This window comes from Haplochromis burtoni, unplaced genomic scaffold (genome assembly GCF_018398535.1).
Source record: "Haplochromis burtoni strain Fernald_Lab_line unplaced genomic scaffold, NCSU_Asbu1 Contig_59, whole genome shotgun sequence".
In the NCBI taxonomy this organism is placed as follows: domain Eukaryota; kingdom Metazoa; phylum Chordata; class Actinopteri; order Cichliformes; family Cichlidae; genus Haplochromis; species Haplochromis burtoni.
In genome coordinates, this window is record NW_024582420.1 from 909,264 (window position 1) to 925,672 (window position 16,409).

Sequence of the window (16,409 nt, forward strand, 5' to 3'; positions counted from 1 at the left end):
CATCCCACCCACACCTGCTGCTCTGATACTGCTGTTCGCCTTCACGTAGGGGAGTACATGTGCCAAAATACGCACTGATTTTAATATTGAACCTGAAGTCACATTTCTCTGTTGTCAGTGGCACTTGTCAATATTGTACCAAAACTTCTGACACATTCAAAAAGTCTTTTCTTGGCGAGCGCAGCTGATTCTAATCTGGTCTGACTACGCATGTAGCTACTGTGTCAGCCTGCTTGTAGAGGCAGTGGCCAAAAACAAACAAACAAAACAAAACAAAAAAGAGAAGTTTTTTTGTGGTTTGTGTCAATACATTTCTGCCTCAAAGACACAAGATGGCATAATTAGATAAAAATAAAAAACATATATTTGTGTTTAATCATAATTATTACTGGGCAAGAAAGATGTGGTTCTCCGTGTACCAAACAGGCAAGCAGTGCTGGACTTAAGAGCCACACATAGCTTATTATCCTTGAACTCAGTCCTCGCAGGCTTTTCACACAGGGGGCTACTCATTACAGGCGACTAATAAAAGGCAGTGACATGAAGAGAGAGGTAACACATATCAGCCCGGGTGAAGACAGCATGAACAATTCCCCCTCTTTTCTTTTTCACCTTACATGATTAAATGATTAGGATGTATGTGTCCCCATCACCTCGCAGGCTCCTACCATCATCCTACTCTCAGGCCTTTTTGCTTCCTGACGTGGTAACTTGACTTGCTCCTACTTGTGATGTTGTTAACACTTCCTCTGCTCCCACAGCTTTTCGCAGACTCTGTTACTGACTCATGCTCGTCCCTTTTCCACTATCCGTGTCCTCCCCCGCACTCTTCAGCACAATATCTTATCCGAGTCCGAGGTCATAGATCAATCACTTCATCCCCTGGGCTGCATATGACTGCATGGCATTTTGCTCTATGGTCTGCCAAGATACTTCACCTCTTTTGAGCTTACTCTTGGAACTTATAAGAGTTTGAGTGAAATATATTTTGGCACAGGGAGTGTTATTAAAATGTGTGGCCAACGGGCTGCACCTCGGGATAAACACGGGGGAAGAATGTGCACTGTTCCGGCCTTTTCGATGTCTGTTAGGAGGTACAGGTGTTGGTGTTAATCGGATACAGGCAATGCAGCAAAGAAGATGTAGGATGTCACAATTATAGCAGAAGCAGTCGCGGTATCTCTTTTGTGATTGGCTCATTACCACTTGTTGTTGTCGTTGTTGCTCTGTATTTTTGTAAACCTGTCTTTTAACCTCCCGAGCTGCACGCAGCCTTTAAGATGTAACTGTGTGTAAGATTTTGTCCAACCTTTTTCCCAAGGAGCTTCCAACAATCTGCCTGTGAATGCCTGAAAATGACTCTCAGCTCCACCTCCTCAAATGACAACTGTAGAAAAATTAATCACCAAAAAGAAAGAAAGGGGGGGGGGGGGGGGGGAAGTATTGTTAAAGCCATTTTAACACTGCAGTCATCATACACCCCTGTTGACATCTGCTAATCACATTTGGGGCCCATTGTGGTCTCTGGAATCATTACTAAAATGCAGAGTGCCAGCCTAAAAATTTTGAGTCTATAAGCACTTTCCTCCTCCCCCTCGCCGTAATGACAACTATTAAGCGAGGATGGATCCAGTCAGGGCTGTGTGTATCATTACTCTGTCTTAATCTTTGTCCCATAAATATTGATAACAAGAGCCCCACGTCATGCGTTACTAGTACCTGCTGTTAAAAATAGACGGCTCGCTGATGGCAGGTTATCTCTTACTGTCAGATCCCAGTGTATCTCTACCTCTTGTATCTACAGGAAGTTGAGCTCTGGGACAAACAAAGAGCAGACAGAAAACAACAAATAGTCTGATTACACATGAGTACATCAAACCGCCAGATCTCCTGTCTCCTCTGTTTACCGAAAACAAAATACAACTTGTGGAAAATAAAGTGCCAAGTATTAAAAATGAAAACTACGGATTTGTTTTACAGGAACGCACAATCTCATAACGAAGCAGTCAAAATAGCTTAATACAGTCACCCTGTTGACAATGTGCTTCATGCTGTACATCTGTCATTCTGTAGTGCAGCTTCATAATATTTCTGTAGCGCGTGGAATTAATTATCAGGCTCGGTCGATGACTCAGAGCTCAGGTCTTCAGAAAGTAATGCAGCCCGTAAATAATCGCCCCTACTGCCACCATACTTCACACTGATAGCGAGCATTGCGTTTGTGCTAATTTCGCTGGTCTATGTATAGTGTGATGGACAGTGTTAGAATGAATGATATCTGGGTTGCCCCAGTGGCTAAGCAGGGGCCGAAATTGAACCGAATGAGCTGCTGTGACATTGAGGGGGTTTCTATCTAGCTTTGCTGCCTACACTGTCATCCATCTTCTTGTGACCAGTTAAACACCAGGTGACTGTGTAAACTCTGCCTTTAGGGCTTCGGGGAGGCGGAGGCGGAGGGGGAATCTGGAGCACCGAGTGTGACATAGAAGTACACTGATGTCTTAACTCTGACTAACTTCCGTCTGCTCAACAGCCTGGAGTGGAGGGTGCTGCCTGTCTGCTGTTATCTTTATTCCTGCCCTGGGTGAGACGTGTAATCCGGGCCTGCCACTGGACTAAGAGGCTGCTGAACTACAGCGAGCACAATGAAAATGACTAAAATAATCTAGAAGGTGTAAGCTCAGTCTCCTTTCTTGGTCAACAAGAAAAGTGAACACAGAAATATGGATCTGAAGTCGTCTCAGATCAAATATTGCCCCAGGACTGTGACTTATTCATGGATCAAACGAGGGCTTGTTGCACTGAGATGAGATTGTGTGTGTGTGCGTCTGTGTTTGTGTAAGCCCTGAATGTGTATGGAGTGGTGCGAATTTGAATAGATATATTTGCATCTTGTTGCTTAGCCAAAGGCATTATTGGCTCCCAGTGGTCGTGACCTGAAATTTTGCATGCAAGGCAACCCTGCAAATGGTAGCCCCTTTATGATCAGCCAGATATTGCACAGTGGAAGTATGAGCCACTGACCTTCAATGCAGCGCATACATGTAACACTTGTCGACACAGATGTTCACATTTCATGACTGCCTTGGCTTCTTCGGTTCCTCTTCTGAACTCTATGAGAAAAAGGAGACACAGTAAAATAAGTGCAGCTGCATTAAAAGTATTGTGAATGTTCAGGCGGATTTGGCAGGTTCGGTCATTAATATTTAACCCTGATGGCCGATATGTAGTCAGACATGCTGGAATGTAAAAAAAAAGGAAGGAAACGATGGTAGTGACAAAAAAAAAAAGAATAAAATAAAAATATCAAGTGTGTGGTTATTTTTATAGGTTACAGATGTACAGAAGTCATTCCACAGTAATATTGCACACATACTCAGGAAGTAGGAGGTAGATTGTCTTCTCAGATATTCACTTTGTGTGATTCAACCGGACACCGGTGAGGTGGACTGAAGCAGCACAGGCTGTTGACCTTGTAATGGATTTCTGAGTCCGACTTTGAGTTCACAGGCATCCTCTTCTACTTGCAAGAAAAGAAAACCTTTTTTTTTCATTGTTTAGGTTTCCAGTATAGCCACCAGTTCCTTACAGTACAGTTGAGCGTAAGCCAACATAAGCAATACCACCAGTCTAAACTCACATCGGCATTATTCGTTCTGTAAAACAATCTGTTTTTATGTAAAAGCCCTTTTCTGACCCCCGTACTAAAATGTCTATGCGATGAATATAATCTTTATCTGCTTAAGCACTTGTGGGCGCCCCCAGGAATGGAAGGGTCAAGAGTTTTTAGCTCTTTTACTGGTCGTCTGCTATAAAAGACAGCAGCAGCCTGCAGAGGAGGTGGATGCTCGTGACTTGGACGGCTGGCAGTTCAAATCCCCGGACTGACTGACAAAAGCTGTGTAGGAAAGCAACGCTGAACTCTGCTTCAAAAGTGACTCGTCAAAGGGCGGCTGCGTGGAGTTACTTAAGTCCCAGCTGTTTGGTAACAACAGTGTAAAAGCTGCGGCTGCAGATGTGAGCGCGTGAGCTTTCTCTTCACCTTGTCTGGACTCATTTTCAGATTTGAATCAAGCTCAAATTAAGGCCAATGGCTCGCTGATTAAGCATCAAGCAACATGTGCAGCAGCTACTTAAACAGGTTGTTATTCTAAAGGTAGAGCCTCAGAACATTTGAGATTTATAGCTCACCCTTGAGCACAACACCTTTTGCTCCACAAAGCCCATACACTACCTGATCTGGAGCTTTCCGTGATATCTTTTCATCAGTGGATCTGTCTACTTGTCATGCAATTAAAGATCTTGCCTGTTGTTTGCTTTCTTAGTACTTGGATGACTTGCCAGAATAGGCTTATACTGAGTAAATGGCTGTCTATGTTTATGAAGAATACTGAATATCTAGAGATTTTATTTGTTTTTAACGTGCGATGTCTGCAATAAGCACAACATCATATTATATTTGTAAAGTTTAAAATGGTGACAAAGCGGACAAAATAGCACCAACCTGCTCCAGTTTGTTTTACTAAGCTAAACTGACGCCCTGACCTGACAGCATAGCAACTAAGCATATATGCCCAAAGTCCCACTCCCCACCATCCATCCCCCAAAGCCAGACAAGATACCCCATTACAGTTGACAGACAGACAGTAGGCACAAAGTTTAAAATAATGGTCTTAAAGGGAATAAAAGCCTTGCAGTGACTGGTGAGGGAATTGTTAAGGATAATACAAAGGAGTGGGATTTCTTGTGCATTTGTCTGAGAGGGATATCCCAGCCAAAGTTTCTCTATACATCAAAGGGCCGACACAAATAAAAGCACACTTGTCAGGGGCGAACAAACTGCCTCCTTTGTGTCTTCTACCAACCAAATTCAGGCGCACAAAGCCTTTGGATGTACAACACCGCAAAGAAGACATACTATTCAGATGACATGCTTTGCTCTCTGGTGGTTTGCTGTGTGCTTTTGTGTGCCCTTGACCAGGACAGATATATAATATCACTGGATCAAAATCCTTTCAGTCCCTTTTACTCTCGTTACACTCCCTCCCCCATACACTCCACTATTCTTTCTTTCCTTAAACAAAGTAAACTTGATGCAGCCAGATAACACTTGCAGCCCTCAGGCCTCATGTCCAAAAATGAGTCTCAGGTTCATTCTGGCTTTTTTTTTTTTTTTTTTTTACAAACTATGGTCAGACTGCATGGCCACGTCAAATCTTTGTTTGATTTCTTCTAACATCTGCCAGATATTAAAGTCCTGCAGAATAAATTCTTATCGCTCACAAAATATTTCCATGCTATTAACAAATAAGAAGAAGGAAGTGAGATGAGTGCGTGTGTATCATTTATAACTTGCTTTCTTGCTTTCATCAGTCTTTCATGAACTAAATGTTATTTTTTCCTTACAGTGCTTCAATTAAAACCCACGTCTTACACCACCCTGTATCATCCAGGTAATCCAGATAATTAACTGGACAGAAGAAGCTGCACTGTTAACCTAAAGTTATGTTTATAAAACCTTTGTATGTAACTTTTGTATTTCAAAATACTGATCAAATGAGTGTTGGCTCTTCCTGCCTTGAAGATAGTTTAAAAAGAACACAAACAAACAAACAAACAAACAAAAAGAGTAAAGGGAAAAATCACTTTTTGGTAGAAATGTTACTGATATATCTTGATTGAACCTAAAAAACGTTGCTTTATTTTAAGATCTAACAACAAAGATTTACAGTACTGTGCAAAAGTTTTGAGTCACCCCTTATTTCTTTATACTAATTCATTTTTCGAATGTTTTTGCACTAGTTCTTCAGGCTTTCTCAAGGTCTTCTTTGGACTGGTTACTTTTTCACTCATTTTCAGTCCAGTTCTTGTACCTGGCCATTTTCAGAAGAATTTATTTTGTGTGTTTTTTGTTTGTTGCTTTGTTAACACTGACCTATAAATCATTCAACCATAAAAAGACACCTAACTCAAGGGATGAACCAGCATTGTGTATACACATAAGAGACTTAGCAAAGAACCAATTTTAAATGATATCTTTAGGCACTTTGTTACATTCAGTCTATCACAAAACACATATTTTATTCCATTTTCTTCAGCTGAATCCATAAAAAATGCAAAAGATAGCACAGTTTGACAGTCACAATATAGTATTTTTGCCCAACAAGATGATTCCCAAAGAGCCATTTGTCATTAGAAAACTGGACAAATGGAGGTCTAAAGGAGAGGTGGCAAGCCTAAAAACTACTATCTACAGCTGATGAACAGTATCTGAAAAAAATCTATCTATGGCATGAGAGATTCATCAGGCCCTTCAGTTGATCCTGATGCTGTTTACTGAAGCCTCATCAGAAATGGTCTCAGTGGAAGGGTGGCTGTCAAGAAGCCATTCTTGAGGAAGGGAAACCGGGAGAAAAGGCCACACAAGATCTGGAATTTTTCAGCATGACAGTGATCCCAAACAGACTGCCAATGCAGTAGAAGCTAGATAGATAGATTTGAAGAGCACACAATGGAGCACTACCAGTCGTGGATTGGCCTCCTCAGTGCAGAGATTACAACATTATTGAAACTGTGTGGGATCATCTTGATATACAGAACAAAATGCAGCCAACATCCAAAGAAAAGATTTGAATGTTTGAGAGAGAGAATTCAGGTTGGGTTGAAGAATAAAGGTGGTCATACCAAATATTGACTTTAAAGCTTGTTAGAATTACACGTATTATACAGTATTGTCATGTACATTTGTACATTTTCACTCCAACTATTTCCAATTTTCCTAGGAAAACATAAAGAAATGAGGAGTGACTTGAGATCTTTGCACAAAACTGTATTTACTAAAAAAAAATTGATTTTTAAATCTTTAATTGAATCTAATAGTACATTTGCTTTAATTATCGAGAGTTCCTAGCAAAGCCTTTGCAGTTTTCTTTTTATTGTACATGCATGAAACGAACTAATTCCTGATTCCTTTCAGTACAAAGACAGGAAAATCATTTTAGAGGAACACTGATTAATGATTTTACAAAGATAAGATGTGTGTGTGCGTGTGTGTGTGTGTGTATGGGTGGAAAAAGTGGACTGAAATTTAAAGATTTTATGTACTATTTCTAGTTGACCTTTACTCATGTAAATATATTTGAGAAAAACACAAAAGTACAGCTGAGTTCACTCGGAAAAATAATGGCAAGGACCAGTGTTTAACTCTGCCTTAAGAGATTTCACTTCAGTGTGTTGAATAAAAAAAAATCTGAGTGAATGCAATGACTCATCATCAGGGTCATTTGCCTTTCACTGCAAATGAGTGTGGGTGTCTGCCTAACTTGCAGTTATAAGCTGGATATTGTTTTCTAATCAGCAAAGAGAGAGAAAGAAAGGGTAAGAAAGAGAGACCTAGTGCTTTTGTGCACAGTATGCATGAAAGAGTGCAGAAGCATGAGTGTGTGTGTGGCTTTGTGCAATATGTGTGTCAGAGAGACAAAGACTGAGGGCCACATTTAGAGTCTTTGAGATACATTGTGCGCCCGGAGACACGCGTGTTATTTATCAAACAGGCGCTTTGGCCTGGAAGTGCAGCTTCCTGTCAACTGACAGAGAAGCCCTGTGTGTGTCAGTAGTGAAGTACGCCTCTCAGACCTCACATGCACACGTGCAGAAAGTGGGAGGAGATATGGCGGGGTGGTTTTAAGTAAGAATTTTTCATCTCTACAAAGCAGATGCAATTTTTTTTTTTAAATTAAAGGCGAAGGTAGACAGGAGAAAATTTAATTAACCTCTGTCTGCAGAAATCCAGCCCACATACAGCTAGAATTATATCCATGGTAACACTTCATTTGAAAGGGTGTGGATAAGGCTGGCATTACACTTTCATGGAAACCTGATCATGAATTTAACTTTATGATTGCTGCTAGTGCCATTTAATTCAGAAATGCGGCCTTAATTGGCTAAATGCTAAGTCCAACGACAACATTTTTCTAAAACTTTGGGTCAGTTGGAGAACAGTTTTTGACAGTGAAGAAGCCTATAAAACATGAGTGACACTTCACCCATTGTGCTATTAAATCGAGGGTCTGATATACTAAATAGTGCTGATCAATTCAGTACAATTAACTATTACTCTGGGAAGCTTCAGGTCTTGGCATTCATGTGGCCATGTCCACATGTAACAATTACAAAAACAATCCAGACAGAGCTTGAGAAACACCACAACCACCCCAAAGCAACACAGCCTTCAAATATCTGGAAAATAGCTAACTAAAGCAAGCGGACAACAACATTTCCATATACATAAATACCACATCACACCACCATTAAGGTGAACAGGGTAAAGCTGATCCACTTGGAGCAACCATAGCAGTAATAAGGTATGCAAAGGCGGTAAGTTATGGTACACAATAACTCCTGTCATAAATTTCTGAAATTTTTGCTGAAGTCCCATTTTATGCACAACTGGTGCATTTATATATTATTTTCATTTAGAAGAGGAGGGTAGTTTCTGATGAGCAGTTCATTTTTTTCATCCACTGCCATAACGGCCGTTAGAAAAGTTTAATGCAGGAGGTGAGGACTAAGGTTTTTGTGATCTGCAGGCAACTGTAAAGAAAAATCTGATTGTTAAATTTTTACTTTTCTTCACAATAAACTCATGCTTCCAAATAAATAAAAGTATAAACAGCATGGTCTTATAAGCTTTCACTGATTTCCAGAATGCTGGTCTGTCATTGTTGTCATTTATGCTTGCTTGGTTAAGTTTATGCAATAAAACATTTTGGTTAGGTTTACAAAGAGGTCATGATATTGGTTAAATTGAACATTTTTTTCATTGTTAACCACAACAGTCTTCCATTTACCCAAATGGGGTTAAAATGTGATGGTTCTTGCCAAAGCATGATCAAGGTTTAGTAGTGAGAACAGGTTAGTAAAAGCCACTCAGTAAGTGCACATTTGCTTGGATTAATATAGTTTGCTTAATAGGTTCAATAGGTTTTGGGTTACATGTGTATTGTGTGGCAATATTCTGGATCAGTTCCCAGACTTTGTGTTAAAGTAATGCTATGTAAACAAACAAAGGGAGAAACAATTTGAAAATTTTGGAGCCTCTGACAACACAAAATCTCCACAATGCAACACCAACACAACATCACACTGTAATATTAAAAATATTAGCTAGCATTGGTATAAATGACTACATATCATTCTACTCTCTGAACCTTAAGATATGAGAGTGAGTGCAGCCTGGACAGGTGTACACAGACAAACAGGTCTCTGAATTAATTTAACATTTAACTCTGTAACATAACAGTCTATGGGGACTGACAAAGATTGATCAAGAAGTTACCTTCAGACCTCAAAAATGAAACCAAAAGTCCCCAAAACCGCTGTTCCTCTACCTCCCACTAGGCTGGTTCTAAGAGGACTAACGTGTTCAAATGCCCAACCTAACGGGATTAAAAAGCACATTTTACAGAAATTTTACATTTTGCACAAAAAAAAAAAAAAAAAAAACAATCAATAAAAATGGCAGCCCCTATCTCATAAAGACTCAGAGTGGATTAAATTATTTTATACCTCATGTATGTGAATGTGCTTTGGGTTCACTTTAAAGATTTGCCTAACTTATATTATCGCTTTCTATGTGGTACAGACATCCAAGAAATCTGTGCTTCATTTGTGGTGAGTCAAAGTTCCTCTATTTTACAAACCTGTTACCTGAGCACCAATTAGCAGGTGGACCACATCTGTGCAGTGTATGCAAGCAGCTGCCAACCAAGCCAGCTAGTTAGCTGATCACTTAGCAATCCACCTTCTCATCCAAACATGGTAACTTATGGCTTTAGTAAATACACAAAACATGAAAAAGCTTGCACTGAAGCTTCAAAACCAATATTGATCTTGTTTCTCGCATGAAGACCTCAGGAAGATAGGAATCATCAGCAGGAGGTACTGTTTTAAAACATATATTTATAGATTTGTTATTAGCTGTTTACATAACAACTTTAAATTTCAATAAGGAAGCGCCTATGATTTTGTTGCAGCCCTCCAGCCAAATATAAACCTGACAAAACCTTCATCAGTTTACTCCAAATAACAATCAGACTGTCGTTTGGGATTGGACTGGTGAGATATTATGTTCCCAACAATAATGTGTCCCGTATTTCTAGGAACTGCAGATGAAATATAATTAAAACATTGCAACAATCATGTGCACCCTAATACTGAAGGAGAAACAAGTGTGAGAGTAATAAGGATGTTAAAGGCTTTAAGTTGTACTAACATAACAAGTGCAAAGAAACCAACAGTAGAGTGATACGAATGTGAATCGAGCAGTTTGTACACACCCACACAGTCCTGAGAGGAGTTCTAATCAGGCAAAGAAAGTGAAAACACCTGTGTGGGTGTAACATGGATGTGGCTCTAACTTTATTTGAAACAAAACCAATTAAACCCAAATAAAAAGTTGCTCCGTTGTTCGATAAAAAGGATGTCAGGAAGTGTAAATGGCCCGTGGTGTTGTGTTGAGACTATAGGCTACTGGCTTTCCCCCTGCAAGAACTACCTGCAGGGGGAAGGCCAGTGTAATCTTAACACAAGCTTGTTTTAACCAGCCTGTGTGAGCACATACATTTTTTACTAAATGGGCAGTGTGGCTGTTGAGTGTTTACTGGTGATACTCAGACGGGGGATTCTCGGTTAAGATTAAAGTTGTCTGGTCTATACAGGCTTTCCCAGCTCCAGGTTGGGAGTGCATTAAAAATGGCTAGCAGGACTTTTTCTTCAAATACTTACTTTACATTGTAGATTACAGGATAATTTATGAGAATATAAAAGTGTCAGGCCCACATTGTGTGTACTAGATGCAGTAAATATTAGCTCAGTCACACTAGAGTGAAAATAAGATGGCAGCCTGCTTAGAAAAATTGGTGGCTGTCCTGTGATTGCTTTCAATTTTTTCACATTTGGTGAGCACTTTTGATCCCATTTTGATTGCGTGGGTCATTCCTAGTCACACAATCATGACAGATGGGTGAATTTTTGGAAATAATTGCAGTCAGATTTAAAAATACAAACAGATTGTCAACACGTTACAGTCAGTCTCCGCGAATGAGCACAAATTGTCTGCAATGCGTCTCTTTGCAGCAGGGAAGTCAATTCGGTTGCAAACTGGTTTTGTCCTGGTTATATTCCTATATAAACCAGGTTTCTGAGCTCCTATGACAATTTGCAGTAAATTGCTGTCCTGCAGCAACTACATCAGTATTTCTGGAGGAATATAAAGTCCTGGCTAGACTCTATATACGTATGTAGATGACAACAGATGGCAACACCTTTTCACTGATTTCTTACAGCTAATATTATCACAAACAGACAATTTGGTCCCAGTCAACTGGAAACTGATAGCAGACTAACTCCATCTTATTGTTCTGTTTTATTGCCATCAGACATGGCAAACCTGGTCTTGGCTTTAGAATCAACATTTCAAACATGCTCATAAACATGACAGGTCCAAAACATTAAAAGTGAATGCTGTCTAGCTGTTGGGTGGCACATTCTTACTCTTTGACGGCGCAGCCTAATATTAATTGTACCTAATCTGGATGAAGCCTAAAGCAGTCAACGATGTTTTAATGCCCTTTGCCCAGGTTATAACCCCTTTACGTACTTGTTACGACTGTGATCGCAATCATATGTAAATTTGAGTGCGCAGGTGCTCCTCCGTGGTTGGTGCATCCAGGGTGGATGGCTCACACTGATTGGCTGAGGACCGGGAGACAGCGAATAAGAAGAGACCGCCAGGGACTGCCATGTCATTCATCCTCGGCCCAACCCAAACGGCAGACCGTTCACCGTGTCACTATGTTACTATGTTGGTTAATGTAAGACCACCTTTTTGTTTGATCAGTTTTCTCCTGTTTTTGTTAGGCAGGGAGGAAAGTGATTGTCGTTTGGTTTAGTTCTTTTGAGTAGGTAAGTTGTGTTTTTTCCTGAGATAGGCTACATTTTGTTTGTTGTTTTGGCCTTGGGTTCACCCTGAAGTTATGGTATGCTCCCTTCCTTTGTTTAACTGCACTCGTTGTAAATAAATCACTGTCACGAAATATTAAGTGTGTGACGTGCTGGTTGGGGTTGGACGGGGATGGATCACCCTTTATGTTGTGGTCTGGCCGCGCCATAACAGTACTCATTTGGTGACAAACATCTTAAAGTGGATATAGTGTCAATTTAGTTGAACAAGAATGTTAGAAAACACAGTTCTTCTCATTTTACCCCCAAGAAGAGGCCACGTGCCATCCATTTTCTTGACTGGGAGCTATCCCAGCTAACACTGGGGGAAAAGCAGCGTACTCTTTGGATAGCGTGCCAGCTTATCACAGGAAAAAATACACACATACAAGCAAAACTACAGCCAGTTTAGCATCACCAATTAATCCAACCTGAATGGTTGACCTGTAGCAGGGAGGTGGAAAAACCCACAGAAGCACACAGAAAGACTCCAGGTGAACCCAGAACTTTCCCCCTAACCACTTCAATCCAATTTCACCATAGGTGAATCATAAAGTACAATTAAATCACAGCAAAGTGGCTCCTGTTGCTTGGTCATCAGTGATAAACTTTATGGTACGAACCGTATCCGCTAATATGCCAGAAAAACAGGATGCTGCAAAGTAAACGATAAACAAGGGAGAATTTTACATGTTTTAGGGGAACAGTGCGTGTGTGAAAGGCTGCCGGGAATCGAAGATGATTTGAATGGACGCATGTTTCACAACCATCCACAAGAGGCGGAGTCACCCATCCACCCAGCGTGCAGTCTTCCTGGAAGTTGCGGTAAACAGTAACGAGCATACACTCATGCAGTGTATAAAACCACTAGGTTTGGGATTTAAACCCTGTCTCCATGGCAATTGCTGCAATGATGACAAATTTTCTGTTTCAATAAACAAAATGGCAAAAAAAAGAAAAAAAAATCCACAACTCTGTGCGTGTGTGTGTCAGGATTTCACTGATGCACACGTCACATGTGTTACACTGAAGGGGCACATCAACACCACAGGACATTTTACACAGTGTGCCTCACAGACAGAATGAAGCAGAATTGGTTTGTCAGAGTTTGTATTTGCAGTCTGCAGGATCAGACTTTAAGTCAGCAAAGTACTTCAGAAGACGCTGCAAATCGTGAAATGTTTATTTGCAAGGCTACCTGCACCTTGCAGCTCATTCTCCCGAGGATGAGTCATCCACAGGCTACATACAGTACATTTGAGGTGAGCTTTGGATAAGCTCCTGGAGGAGAATGTAGAGGGGCAAAGAACACTGCTGAGCCATCACAGATGTACTGATTTTCTGTCACATTGTTTCACAACAGGAGACATTACCTGGTAAAGGAAACTGTAAATCTCACCCATCCTCCCCCTCCCCTTCCCTCACGATTACCACCGCACAAGGTCCTGTCAACAGTCAGATGTGTATTGATAAAGAGAGCCAGATATTTGCTGCCACATCTTTTTTCTCTCTCTTTTCCTCGCAAAATATGCTGGCTGAATCAAATGCAGTCAGAATTGAAACGGTTCTGCAACTGCTGGGTGATCAGCGAGGATGACAAACACATAACCATATATAAATAAAATCAGATAAATCTCTGCTGCACTTATCACCATCACCATCATCCTCTCTGTGCTCCAACATGATCAATCGACAGGCTTTACAAAGTCAACAAAATCAGCAGCTCTCAAACCCCAGCACTTTGTAATGTGTCCAGCGCAATGTTCCGTTTATGAACTTGCTTAGTCCCTTAAATGTTTTAAAATAGTGCAATAGTGCCTACAATTAAACCAAGAGGACCCATTCAAATGAAAGAGAGAAGAGCACTAAATGCTCACACTGGAGTAGCCAGAGTGCAGTCTTGGATAAACAACCTAAACAAATGATCAAACTCACAATTTTCAGAGCACCTGATGAATACATTTATAAACTCTTACCTTGTCTAGAGTACTACACCAAACCACCTTTTAAACCGAAGCACGTCTCCAAATGTGCTACACTTCAACAAACAATACAGGCGAGTTTATTGTGTTGTTAAATCTCTGTTCCTTTGCTTCCCACAGTGGGATTTACTGGACACAAATGTGCACGGTGTAAACAACCATGTTCACATCCCTGTTTTACATGCCAAACCTGGGTGCATCCCAGGAATTTCCATAAACCCCATTTAAATATTTGCATTAGGCATCACGGGACGGGCCAACGAGCAAACGCAAACCTTTGGTGCTTTTCTTATGCTATGTTTTTGTCTCAATAAAAGAAATGAAAACAATTGAATGAATGAAAGTTTCTTTTATGCTATATATGACTAAGAGGTCACAGATTTTTCTTGTGCCCCCCCCCCCCAAGTGTCACAGCCATGTGATTCAAGGCCAACAGAGGAAAAACAAAAGCCAAAAAAAAGATTAGTGGTAAAAAAACAAAAAACAAAACAAAAAACAAAACAAAAACAAAACAAAAAAGGACAGACAGTACTGGTGGTCAGCGCTCCACTCTGACATATTGCTTTAAGATATCAGGTCATCTAATTAGACAGGGGGCGAAAAGTTCACAGCTGTGACGTGCGGCCTTGTGGGAGTCAGGAACATTGCAGGAGAGATCATACGGTTTGCTTTTATACTGAGCGGTCTGCATCTCTCTCTCTGCTGCTCATATGATGGCAGCCAAACAAAACAGAAGGTTTCCAATCAAAAATGTATTAAGGATCATCATATTAAATGCATCTGTGATTTGTGTGTGTGAGATGGTGTCTGGGGGGGGGGTTAGCAGGTTAAATGTGGCAAATGCTTCACAGGCAAATGTTTCATGGACAGCCAGCATCTTTGCTTTGAGCAGCCCTGTCTGTTGTCTGCTTTTAATCACTCACCTCTGACTCTGCATGAGGTTCACTGAAGGTTATTATGCCTGTAATGAGGAGCAATGAATAAAGGAGTAAAATCTAAATTCCTCTGTATGTGCTCCAGTCAGTCTGGTGATGAGACTAAGACAGGTACTGGTGATAACATGATGGCAATCAATCAAAAAAAGAAAGAAAGAAAGAAAGAAAGAAAGAAAGAAAGAAAGAAAGAAAGAAAGAAAGAAAGAAAGAAAGAAAGAAAGAAAAGAAAAGAAACGAAAGCACTCCTTCTCGAGGGCAAAATGCTATTAAAGTCCCTGCCATCTTTGTTTAACAGTAACAAAAATAGAGTTAACAACTTTGTGACGCATTTGCACAGGGGTGTCTTTTACTAACAAATGACAACACATAGCATGTAATGTCTCTCAGGGAGGCGAGATAAAACAATGGGTCCGACATGATCTGAGATTCTACCTGCAGTTGCTAAGCAACACCCACCTCCAACCTCTCAATCTGTCCCATTGGTCAGCAGGAAAAACGCACAAGGCGTCCCATTGGCTAAGAGAAAGTTAATAAACTTTAGCCAGAACCTGCCTCCCTGTGTGCGCACACACACACTCTCTCTCTCTCTCTCTCTCTCTCTCTCTCTCTCACACACACACACACAATGAAGAGATTCTTGTGAATGAGAGCATGAGAGGGTGTCAGTGCTTGCGCAGTACAGTGCTGATATATGCATTGAGCTCCTGAGCTAAAAATAAAGATCACACCGAATGCTGTGCCACTGGAAGTTGCAAGACTGAATTCAAAGTGACAAGTCTAGTTCTCTCCAGACAGAGCAATGAGGTCCCACCCTCATAATAGATCCAGCAGTTTTTTTTTGTCTTTGGTTTTTAGTATAGATTTCAAACAGAAGCCTGTTCCCAGTGATTCACCACATTTCATCAGTCTAAAAATGTAACACAGGGAAGCCCAAAATATCTTCAAGGCACAACTTTAAAGTGGCGTTTAGCAGTACTTTCCAAAAAGGAAAAAAAAAAAAAGTAGCTTCTTATAAGACCATGCTCAAGTATATTATGTTTGTCTCTTAATTAAAAAAAAGATATATATACATATATATCTATATATATCTATGCTGTATTTAGCTTAAAAAAAACTGGTGTGGCAAACGTTGGATACTTATTTCGTTTTTACTTTAATCTTGAGTCTCTCTGTTACATATCTATTTCAGCCATTTGTTTTTTTTTTATGAATTTAAGCTCATTTATCTGTTATTCTTAGCTAAACAATTTATTCATTAGTTGTAGCTGTTTAAAAGAGCTGTGCCCCAGAGAGCTCGACACAAATAAAGAAAACACAAGCAATTTAGGAAACGATTTCACAGGTTTCACAAAACATGTGCATCATTTTAAAAAGTGAGAAAATAACCAAGTACAGAACCAAGTTGAAAATAGCCTACAGTGCATTGGCGCTGCACAGCGCTAACGCATTGACGCCGTGCAGCCCCCCACACACGAGGCAATCCGCGTTAACT

The 16,409-nt window shown here is 40.4% G+C and overlaps 1 long non-coding RNA gene across 1 annotated transcript; it reads right to left on the reverse strand.

The window, feature by feature from the left end:
• Nucleotides 1–728: 728 nt before the first annotated feature.
• On the reverse strand, nt 729–14,093 carry LOC121814552. Its single transcript, XR_006054426.1, has 4 exons — nt 13,977–14,093; nt 3,025–3,113; nt 1,720–1,815; nt 729–1,387 (listed from the first exon to the last, which is right to left on the reverse strand). It is a non-coding gene; the product is annotated as an uncharacterized LOC121814552 (long non-coding RNA).
• Nucleotides 14,094–16,409: the final 2,316 nt, after the last annotated feature.